Source organism: Prionailurus viverrinus, chromosome B1, assembly GCF_022837055.1.
Source record: "Prionailurus viverrinus isolate Anna chromosome B1, UM_Priviv_1.0, whole genome shotgun sequence".
NCBI lineage: Eukaryota > Metazoa > Chordata > Mammalia > Carnivora > Felidae > Prionailurus > Prionailurus viverrinus.
In genome coordinates this window covers 126,984,065-126,996,199 of record NC_062564.1, presented here as the reverse complement: position 1 = coordinate 126,996,199, position 12,135 = coordinate 126,984,065, and the positions used below count along the sequence as shown (strand labels likewise).

Below are 12,135 nucleotides of genomic sequence, written 5' to 3'. Positions count from 1 at the left end.
GAGTTTTTTTTTATACCTTATCATTAAAAATATCTCCTTATTTATAAGTTAGCTGAAATAGAATTGTGTCCAGAGATGCCTGTATTCCCTGGATCTGTGTCTTATGTCCAGCAGATGCTTAGGATATTTGCTGAATAGAGTTAAGCCAAGAAAAGCCAATCCTTAGCACATCTTCTGAAAAGATATGCATGACCCGAACACTGCTCCACAATGTCTGGTTTCATTGTGGTTTCTGAGGACAGAAATTCTAAGAGAAAAAAATACGTTTGCCAAATAAGAGTTATCAGTAATTCACACAGTACAGGGGGCACATTCATTTAGATTTCTTTTCTCTTTAAACCTAGTTAATATCAGGATGGAAATGATACGAAATTCGACCGAAGACCAGCAAAGTAATTTAGGAGCACAGAGGACTTAAAGTGAGGGTGAATTGAATGGTTTCTATTTTTTTTAAATTTTTTTTCAACGTTTATTTATTTTTGGGACAGAGAGAGACAGAGCATGAACGGGCGAGGGGCAGAGAGAGAGGGAGACACAGAATCGGAAACAGGCTCCAGGCTCTGAGCCTTCAGCCCAGAGCCCGACGTGGGGCTCGAACCCACGGACCGCGAGATCTTGACCTGGCTGAAGCCAGACGCTTAACCGACTGCGCCACCCAGGCGCCCCAAATGGTTTCTATTTTAGGATTCTTGGGTACCAAGGACTAGATTATGAAGGTTGAATCAGGAAGGCAAGATGATGTCAATGGCAAACACTACCTGTTCTGAAAATTTTCTAGTGTTATACTAAACAGACCTTTCTTCTTCCAGTCCAGCATCAGGCACCAGAATTCAGTTTAGTCCTGATAATATTATGTATGGTTCAGGTACGTTAGGGGGCAAATATACTTTTACGGGGATCCTAAAATTTCTTTGGGGGAAATGTGTGTGTATTTCACAAACTCATCAGTAAATGCCTGGAGTACCACCTGTTCCTAACTTGGGAGCTGCATAAAATAAATTTATATACAATTGAATTATTGATGAGTTAAAAAGATACTTAATGTCTAACAACAACAACAACAAAAACCAATGGGAGTCCTTTTAGAAAAGGGAGGAGTTGAAAGAAAATGGTTTGCCAAGACAGGGTAATAAATAGGCAATAGAGACAGATGAAGAAAATTGGAAAAAAGCTAGGTCATGGTGAAATGTCATTAAGTCATTTAAATCACACATTTGGTGATGAAGGAGGAATTATCGGTATATTTACAAGATAGAAAAGTTTTTCAAAAAAAGGAAATTAATTCTGAGGATAGGCAGCTGAAAAGGCCTTGGGAGTTAAAAAAAAAATTATAAGTCACAAGATATCTCCCTGGGAGACAGAACTGGAAAACCGCTGATTTAAAAAAGTTAACTCTTCTCCCCAAGTCTCCCGAAAGACTGTGGACTAGCTTAATTTATATTTACTTCCGTAGAAAATGTTTCAACACAAAGTTTTCGCAAGGAGACCACAAAGTAAAGCGGTTACATACTTTTCCAAAGTAAACACTACTAATTATAAAATTTCATCAAATATAAATGGAGGGCGTTTTCTTTTCTTTTTCTTTCTTTTCTTTCTTTCTTTCTTTCTTTCTTTCTTTCTTTCTTTCTTTCTTTCTTTCTTTCACCAGTTTCAAAATATTTGAGGAAAGGAAATAATTCATTTCCCTAGGAGGTCCAACTGTGTGTTTCAGAGTTCCTACACCCCGGCCCAGAAAAGCAGACATAATCGGATGTGTGTGCGTATTTTCTGCGAGGTGCGTCAGCATTTTATCAACTTCTCAAAAGTGTCAGTGGCCCTGAGAAGTTCAAATTCCCGGCACTAGATTGTCTTTGGGAGTCCCTTTCAGCTCTCAATGTACCGTAATCCCACGAATCTTTGTTCTTGTAACCTAGCCTGTTTTGAAACCCCTTCTTCCACACATCTAGGACTGCCATCCAAGTGATGCTCTGCGAAGCGGGCTAAGCTGTGGAAGTTCCCCCTGGACCCAGGGCTGGGGAAGGGCATGAACAGCGCAGCTCCCCGAGTCCGCTCACCACTCCTTACACAGGCAGCGGAGCTGGGGCAGCTCCAAGTGCGCCGAGAAGTGTAATCCCTCCGCTAAGTACTTGGCTCTCAGTCTCCAATCACTAGTGGGAGCTGGAGAGGGCAAGTGAAAAAAAAAAAAAAAAAATCCAGAGGCAGCCGAGGAGCGAGAGGAAAAAAAAAAAAAGTCCCGCGGCGGCGGCAGAGCGGCCGCGGCGGCCAGAAGTTGACGGTGCGGCGGGGCGCGGGGCGCGGAGTTGGCGTGGGGCCTGCGCGGGGCGCCCGGACAGTTGGGGGGCCGCGGGGACAGCGGCGCTCAAGACGCCGGTGCCGGGAGCTCAGCGGCGGGTAAGGCGCGGGGGGTGGGGGTGGGGGCTTGCGCGCGGGGCTCGTCCCTGCAAGCGAGCGGGAGGCAGCGGAGCCGGCGTGGGCAGGGGGGCGGCGCGGAGCCGGTGGCGGCGCTGCGGTAAGGAGCTAGCGCGCAGGGGGAGAGGAGGGGAACGTGCAGCGCGGCCGTGGGGCGGTGCGGCGGCGGGCAGCGGGTCACAAGGTGGCCGCCTGGGCTTTGTGCGCGGGCGGCGCTGCCGGGACCCCGAAACCTCGTGCCGGCGCTGGCGGGGAGTTGGGGGCAGAGGCAGCTGCGGGCGGGACACGTGCTCCGGACCGGGGGAAGGAGGGACGCGCCGAGGCGGGGAGTCGGGACCTGCGCACCCAGGGATGGGGCGGGAGGGCGAGCGGAGGGCAGCCCGGGAACGGGGGAAACGGGCGCGAGTCCGGCAGCCTGGGAGGCAGGACCCGCAGACACCCAGCTCGGCCGAGCCACCTGCCTCGGAAGCCTCCCGGGACTGCGCTCTGCGGCGGGAGAAAGTGCGCAGCGGGCTGGTCTGGAGTCGCCGACTCGGCTCTCGGTGTCTGCCGCTGTTGCCTCTTTCCCTCCGTCTCTTTCCCTCTGTCTCTTACTGTGTCTGTTGCCTTCTCAAATGTTTCTCTCTCTCCCGTTCTCTATCTCTGCCTCTCGCCCTCTCCCCACCTCCTCTCTCTGTCTCTCCCTGGGCCTGTTTGTGTGTGTCTCCCTCTCCCCACCCCCTTTTCAGTCTCTGTGTCCCTCCCTCTCGGTCTCCTTATCTTCTTCCCTCTCTGTCTCCTACACTCTTTTCAGTCTCCCTCGTTTGCTGCTCGTCTGTCTCTACTTCTGACTCTTCGCTCTTAGCGCTCATCAATCCACTCGTGACCGTGTCTGTCAGGGCCCCATATTTCTGTCTGTCCCTTGCGGGGTTAGGGTTTCAGACATTAGAGAGGATCCTCCGGAAGTTGTCCAGTGTCTTATTCCTTCTGAGCTGCACCACTTCAGCTGGATCCTGGGTCCTTCGCATTTGTTCTCCATAGAATGGGAACTCTGTAGTTTCCGTGAGTTATTAGGAATTGCTCTTTTCTTAGTCACCTTTCCACCAAGGTGAGGTCAGTGACTGAGCAGCCACAGAGGTGCCAGTGAAAGAAAACAGAAGAAGAGAGCCGCTTAATTGCCTCCAACATATAAAGAGAATGTACCAAACGTATCTGCAGTGAAGCAGAACCACCTGAGAAACGTTTCTGAATTGTGGAAAGAAACACAAAGCCTCCAATCATGAGAGGAGTCAGCTAAAAAGTATTTGAAAATAATTTGAAAAGTATTTATGGAAATGTCTCGCTGTACTAAACTGATGCCAACGAATTATCTGTGTTTCTTGCATATATTTTTAGGATCCTAGTGACAACTCCTAATTATTGTTTTGGGAAAATTATGAGAAATGTCCTGTGTCGACTGGGACATTTGTTTTTGAGAAAATATTCTGTCTTTGTACTCTTATACCTCTTTACACTCCAGTGATCAAGAAGAATTATTTTTAACTGCAAAGAAAATAGGAAAGGATTTGTCAGTAATTTTAAAACATGAGACCTTCCAGAGATCAATAATTTCTTTGGAAAACTCTCACTGTAAGGACGTTTTGAAGGATATTACATCTTAGTGAAATATGCAAGTTATTACACACTTAGATCATTGTGTGATGCAAAACCAGGTTGTGTGCTGTAAGCAAATCATAGTAGTGATGTTTTTTATGGGAAACATAGCTGGGAAATTAATTGCTCTGATTTTCACTGTTTTCTTTAGTCATGCATAATGTACCTTTGTTTTTAGCAAAATATGGCCGAGGGCTACAAAACTTGATACAGTGTGTTATTTGTCCAATCTGAATTACCATTTAGAAAACCACGTTTTCCTTTTGCTCACGAGATAGAAGTTGATATGATCTCATTACTCATGTGCTAGGGTCTCCTGATGAGTTTTAATGGCACTGATTTGTGATTTTAAATCAAAATATTAGCTTTTGGTGAGTTAAAATCCTGATTTATGTCACGTTAGTGAATCATCACTATTTATAGGGGCTTTGCCACCTTGTCTGCCAGGTGCTGCGTGGTGTTTAGCCCAGGCAGGGTTGTCTGAATTCCCTGTTAGATTATTGTCCCTCAGTGACGTGCTGCCTCTACTTGGGGTGTGTTCACATATGTCCCTCAGAATGTTCCAGTCATTAAATAATATTTATTAAGAGGAAATTGACTTAATTTTTTCCTCGTAAACTTTGAAAACTGTGTGAGATGGCCTGATAAAACATTTTTATACAGTAAATACTGATTTTATTATTTAACAGTGTAAGGTAATTTAAAATGTGATCTCTTTTGGTGCATATAGCAGCCTCCAGCAGTCAACTCGTGTTTATCATCCAAATCTAAAGTCAGTTGTCACCCACTCCAACCTGGCAAATCCCTTCCTAATTTTCCTAAGCCTCCTCATCACTGCTGCTCCGTTTCTGGGCACACCTCTCATTGTTCCCCTCTCCGCCCCGTCTGGTTCCTTGCTGGGCTCTTCCTCACTGGGCTGTCTTTTCATTGAAATAAAATAGTGTGTCTTTTCTTTCCTTCCCTGAATTTCAGATGCCCAGTGAAGTACCTGCCCTACGATAGTCAAAAAATTCCTTGAAGGGTGATTTGTCTTTAACTTGTGATGCTAATTCTCTGTAGGTGCAGTAGCTCAAAGGAAATGCTATAGTGTGGTGTAATAGATCACAGATGGAGGGATGAGACAGTCTTAGAAAGCATCTCCTCACACACATTAATATTAAAGATGAAGAGGATGAGGCCTAAACAATTTGAAAACCTTGTTCAACAATAGACAATGAAGCCACAGTCCTTTCCCCTGGACTCCTGCTTGCCTTCATTCGCTAGAAGTAAATCCATTACCAGGAGCTAACATTTACTATCTAACCTCTGAAGATTTCTTCTCATGCTGACCAGTGACAGTCATGCGTGAAACTGACCATCTTGCAACAACTGATAATCATTGGTTATACATAATCCTGGAGGTAATAGTTGTCTTTCGAACATTGACTTCTAAGTGCATTTATGCGAAGCGTTGTGCTGTGTCATCTTGGGCAGACTACTTACTTCTACCTGAATAGAAGATTCACATTCTCTGGATTAAATTTTCTCCTCTGTAAATTTCTGTGCATGTGTTGAGTGGGGGTAGGGAAAAAAGAAAGGAAGTTTGGACCAGATTAGGAGCACTTTTTGAAGTTTTTCTTTAGAGACCACCGGTTTAACTCCCAGAACAACTGCATATTCATCTGTTTTACATATCAGACTTCCCTGTGAACTTTTGTTTGAAAAAAGACTAACACAGTTTAAAGAAAGCTTCAAGACCACTTACTTTTCCCATCTTTCTTGTGATTCTTGAATTTCATAATCAAGATAATTCCTAGCTTTTAAATCTGGGTATTTGAAGGATGGTTGATAAAGTTATTAGGATAGAAGGAGAAGCTGATTTAAAAAAAAAAAGTTTATTTTTGAGAAAGAGAGAGAGGGAGCATGAGTGGGGGTGGGGCAGAGAGAGAGGGGACAGAGGATCCAAAGCAGGCTCTAGTGGGCAGCAGAGAGCCCGGTGCAAGGCTGGAACTCAGGAGCCATGACATCATGACCTGAGCTGAAGTCAGACTCTCAACTGGCTGAGCCACCCAGACGCCCCAGGAGGAGCTGATTTTGCCTGAGAGATACTAATTTCAAATTCTCATATGCTGAATTTGATGTGATGGTAGAAATTTGAGTGGAAATGTTGGACTATATAGGGGCACCCAGTATTCCCAGGAGGGAGGGGATAGGGCTAGAAATACGTACTCACATTGAATTTATAATTAAAATTGAAGAAAACTAAAACTTATTAGAGATAGATAAATAAATGAAGGTTTGGGAGTGGACAAGAGGGGCATTTTGTTACTTCTGAGTATTTATTAAGGTCTATAGTATTGAGACAAAAGTAGGGTATTATATAATAATGTACATCAGGCAATAAACTGTTTTCACGATTTTTAGAGTATCTACTTTACATCCTGGTAATCTTAATTACATTCATTTTACTTAAATGTTTGAGTAAGGGGCCTCCTCTCTGCCTGGTGTTGTTGTACACCTCAGGGATACTGTAGCCATAAGAGACCCCAGGCTTCTGCTGTCGTTGAACTTGCATTCTAGAAAGAGAAAACAACCAGGAGCAAGCACATGAGTAAGACCATTTCCAGGAGTGAAGATTGATATTCGGAAAATAAGACAGGGAGGTATGACAGCATGTGACTGGGGCTATTCTTTATATGGGGTAGCCATGGAAGTCCTTTCTGAGGGTGTCCCTGAATACCAAGAAAGCCAGCACAGTGGAAATCCAGGAGAACTTCCTGGAAGAGGGAATATCAAAGCTGTCTCTAAAGCAGCAGCAAGTTGGGCACATGCTTGTCAGTGTGGTTGGACTCAGGCAATTAAAGGAAATGGTAAGAATGAGGTCAGAGAGATAGCCAGGCCCATGTTATGGAGTATTTTATTGAACCACCCTGGAAGATTTTATACAGAGGAGTCAATAAGTATCACTTAGCATGTGTGTAGTGTGAGCAGGAATGTCTGAAGTAAGATGATGAGGGAGGCTATGAGAAGGATCTCGCTGATAGTTCGGTGGTTTGGCCAAGGGTGGAACCCAGAGAAATTGATCAGATGTCGTTCTTATTACTGAATAAGAGTCACTGAGTTGAATCATTCCCCCCATCTTGGTCAACATTGCAGCAATCCACTGGCTCAATACTTGCTTTTACTCTTACATCCACACTTCATTTCCCACATGTCACCTCCTTACCTTCCTTCAAATGTCTCCTGGGCTATAAGCGCCTTGACTCAGAGGGTGCAGTATATCCTGGCAAGGTTCTTCAGGGCAGACTCTGGACTATGCACGGATGCTTGACAGTTTCAACTAACTAACATCACTTCATTTTACATACAATTTGTGTTCTGGTTACAGAGGAAAGGAACCAAGTAAGTTAGAATTCCTTTAATCAGGCTTCAGTGGCATTTTTCTCTAGCTCTCAGCTTTGAAAACAGCAATGCTTCTGTAAGAACTTCACTGCGAAGTCCGTGTTGTTAGATGTGGATCTCACCCATCCTTGTATCCCAGCCCTTTGCAAAGAACCAGTACATAGGAGGCATTCAGTACATATTTGTGGAATGCTGCTGAATGCAGTCTTCTAGAGGACCTATAGTTTTCACTCAGCTCACTTCAGTTCTCTTGTGTTTCAGCAAGTATATGGCTGCATGTGCCTGCAGCTTTAGAAGGTACTAAGTGGCAAGTTTGGAAATGATTTTTCTGAAGGTTGTATTTCCTTATTGGCTAAAGGAAGAAAGATACAATCCAGGGTATCTCTTCATAACCTTTTCTTGCCTGGCTCTCTTGAGATAAATACTTTAGTCATTTTTATAGCAGTTGCATAGACAGGGACTTAAACAAGTACAGACACATCTGTCACTAGTTAATTTGTTGATTTATGAACCTAAAATGACTCCCAAGGAAGTCTGTAATGATGGTGCCTTTGTCTAAATTAATCTATCAATAGAAATCAGTGACTTTTATCTAACTAATATATTTTACAGCCATCTTAAAAGATACGAAATTATCAGTTCTGTTGTCCAATAGACATTGAGCCATAATAGTACATATAATGAGGGATTATCCCCAAATCCTTCCACTTATTACTGAATGTAGTGCTCTATTCATATGGGGTTGCAAACAACTTGGAATCACCTTACTGTATCTAGCAGTTCTTTTCACTGTTTTAATCCTTTTCCATTAGTCAAGAGGCCACGTCTTCTTTTCCTTAACTCTGTTTCCTTACCTCTATTTTGTTAATAAAACCTCCTGCAGTATCCCATTGCCTTCTGTGTCAGGAGTGTTCTGTTTGCCTCTCCAGATCCACTTTGAACCCTTCTCCCTTATGCTCTCTGCCTAGGACAATATCTGGGTAAGCTTTTTTGATTTCCAGATGGCTTAGGTCATTGGGGAACCCCAGCAGGAGATTAAGGGGAGAGTGGAGAAGAGGCTCTTAATTTTCTTGGCTCCTTCTCTGCTAGATCAACTTGGGCTGCCTGGGTCCCTGCACTGAAAGGTACTACTTTTCTTAAGGTAGGCTTCCTTCCAGTAATCTCAGAATCTCTGCTTTTACTATCCTGCTTTACTGTACTATCCTTCAGGGTTCTTCTAAACTCCTGTCTGTACCTTAGATAAATCCTCTTACCAACTTATCAGAAGTTGTAACAGTTACGGTGTCATTTTCTGTTGATTCAGCTTCTGAAAGCCTCCTTTTTGGAGGCTTCTTGGATTGATAAGAAAAGTTGGCCACCCTTACCTGTATTGGACATCTGCTTTTCACCCCGATTTTTCTTCTTCTATTCATGCAACAGTGGCATGGAAAACCTAAGTTGTTGTTTAATAAATCTGTCAACAAATTTATTGGTTTAAACACTTTAATTGACAGTCATCTGTTTACCTCCTCTATATGTAATTTGATTGTTTCATTCACTCTTACTCATTCATTAGTACAGTACATATTTACAGAGTCAGTATTTAGGGCGAGGCAGTATGCAAGGCATTGTGGATACCAAAAGGCAGATGTTTACCCTTATGTGGCATGAGGATTGGAAGGAGAAGGAAAAAAACAAAAAACAAAAAACAAAAAAAATCCCTAAACAATATTTAGAAATGAAGTTGTGATTACGGCTGTGAAGGAAATTAGAAGGGTGTAGTGGGAGAGAGTAGTAGGAAGGACTCTCACTTTGCTTGAGATCACAAGCAATGGTCAGGGGCTTTTGCTGACCTGCGTCTGTTATCCAGGCTCTTTATGTATGAATTTTAGAAGATTTTCCTAAAGACACAAATAATAAATCTTGGTAGGATAAGTAGAAATTGTAGGTAAACCTACAGTTGCTTTATACTGTTACTTAAACTTAGTATTATGGTATACATCTATATCCTCTTTAAGAATTTTTTTGTGCATTTTTATGTATTTTTAAATAAAACCAAGGTCACAATGATTATCTTGTTACTTGCATTTTTCGCTTAACCAGACATTGACAGTACCATTGTACATCAATCTGTTCATTTTAAAACATAACATTTAATGTATAACCTGATAGTTAATGATCACTGTTGGTTATATTTATTAGGATTTTTAAAAAGTTAGATAAGCATGAAGAAAATGAAAATGACTAATAATCCTACCACAAAAATAGTCTCTCGAAATTAGGAGTCTCTTGGAACTTGAGGGTATAGAAATGGCTTCAGTCAGGGGTGACTGGGTGGCTCAGTGGGTTAAGCATCTGCCTTCAACTGAGATTATGATATCACGGTTCGTGGGTTTGAACCCCACATTGGGCTCTGTGCTGACAGTGTGGAGCCTGCTTGGGATTCTCTCTCTCTCTCTCTCTCTCTCTCTCTCTCTCTCTCTCTCTCTCTCTCTCCCCCTTTCCGACTCGTGCTTTCTCTCTCTTTCTCTCTCTCTCTCTCTCAAAATAAATAAATAAACTTAAAAAGAAATGGCTTAAGTTATACAGATTTTTATTTCATCAAAACTCCTTTGAATTATGTCTGATAAAACCAAATGACAACAGAGAGGGAAAACAATGTAATCAAACCTTTTTTGTCTAGTAATTCTATTCCAGAAATTTTTAGGCCTAACACCATTGCTAGTTATCTCTATCTTATCACATATTAAATGAAAAATTGGAGTTTGAAGAAGTGTAGGCTATATGACTAATTCAGGAAAGCAATTTACGTATAACAGTAGGTTTTACTTTATTTCATTTCTTTCCTCGATGTATCCCATGGAACCATGGTTTTGTGAATGTCAGGTGTTTAACTCAAGAAGGATCCCATGGGTGGCAGTGTCCCATTGCTAACTGTGGGGACTCTGGAGTTTGACTGGCTTTGAATCTTGGCTCTATTGCTTATTAGCTGTCTGACTTTGGGCAAATTACTGGACCTTGTTTGTCTCCGCATGATCTGTAAAATGGGGATGACAGTAACAGTGATTACTTCATAGGTTTGTTTGAGGTTTAGAATAGTGAATATTTGTAAAGGGTTTAGAACAATGCCAGGCAGGTAGTAAACACCACAGAAGCATTTGATAAGTAAACAAATGATCAAAGAAATGAGGGAATTGCTATTTTCCAACTGCAATACTTCTGTGAACCTGTATTATGCTCCTGTGCCTTGTGGCAGTCCCCCAGCGGGTATTTGACCACGGGACTTGTATTTTCCCTTGCATATATTCAATGCTAGTATTGAATTAGTGTTCCTTAGAACATACTTTGGGAAAAATTGATATAAATAATTTACTAAACATTTCACCAGTCTATTTATTGTCTCCTGAAAGAAAGGAACCATTCTTGTTGCCGGGATATTTTTCCTCTATCTGTCACACACATCATTCTTGGGTTTTTTTTTCTTTTCCTTTTTCTTTTTAAAAGTAAAATGAATATTTTTTTTTACCCAGAGAAAGAATTTTTGCCAGTATAGTTGTGAGTGTACTCTGGACCTCTGGGACTTACTGAGCCCAAAGTTTACAGTCTATAATATTTTCTAGAAAGCTACTTACTGTTATTTTTTTTCTAACAGCAGAGAATATGTATTCATTGATGTGAACTTGGGGAATGCAGGAAACTAACAAAATAACAATCACTCAGGCTTCTACTACATGGAAATAGCCACTCGTGACATTTTGGGTCTTTTTTTTTTTCTTTATAAAGTTTGGAGCATAATATAATAGAGTTTTGTGTCTTGCCTTTCTTTTTCACTTGACTTTATGTAATATTCTTAATCCAAGAAACTTGGTGATTTCTGGCTTTCAGATGATTGGTAATCTACATTTCAAAAGAGCTTCCTTCCTTTCTCCCCAAATTCTGTGGCCAGAGACAATATGAAAATAAAATGGTGTATCTAGAATGAGTTTCTCTCTCATTCGGAAATTGGAACCACCTGGTAAGCAGTTGGCAATTCTTTTTAAAAGACCTGGAGTAGGTGACCTCAGGTTGCTTCATTTTTATGAGTCATTCCAGTGTTCCAGCCAGCAGCCAGATGGACGCAGAAGAGTCCGTGACCAGACTGCTTCGGAGGCATTACTTACTCATCCCAAGTGGACTGTGAGTGAACTTATATAATCTTGAGGTTAACTAGGAAATGTTATCCAGGGAAACCTGAGTTATCCAAAACAAATTTATTTAATTTTAAGATGATAACTCTGTTTCTTTCATTTCATGTTGGAGGTAGGGCTCTCATAATATAGTAATACAGAGGACAGTGTCTCTCAGTATTTTTTCTTGTCTTACAATTTTGAGTGGGAAATAATGTTGTATTTATATGGCAGCGTATAAAGACTTGAACAGTTCTAACCATTGTAGGTTTTACTCGGTGTACTTCGTAAATGATGGATTTATGCTGTAGTGATTAAAGTGTATCTTGCTCACTAAGTCCTTTTTCATTCAGAAGTCCTTCCACAATTTTGAATCCTCATCTGACTCAAGATTAAATCAGTCACTCTTTAAAACACTTATCTTTAATATCTTTAGCAAATGAAAATATTTAAACTCTTTTTTAAAGAGGAAAACCATGCTACACTGTTTAATTGAATTAAATTAGCTTTTCATGGAAATTTACCTAGGAGCTGTTTCTGGAACCAATTTGGAAAATGATCTTTGTAT

General features: G+C 41.6%; 1 protein-coding gene across 1 annotated transcript in view; it reads left to right on the top strand.

Moving 5' to 3' along the window:
* Window positions 1-2,348: 2,348 nt before the first annotated feature.
* Window positions 2,349-12,135, top strand: part of BMPR1B (bone morphogenetic protein receptor type 1B) — a 410,990-nt gene continuing 401,203 nt past the window's right edge. Inside the window, exon 1 of the mRNA XM_047857488.1 lies at window positions 2,349-2,391. The gene's annotated coding sequence lies outside the window, so the exon portion shown is untranslated. The remainder of the gene's footprint in view (window positions 2,392-12,135) is intronic.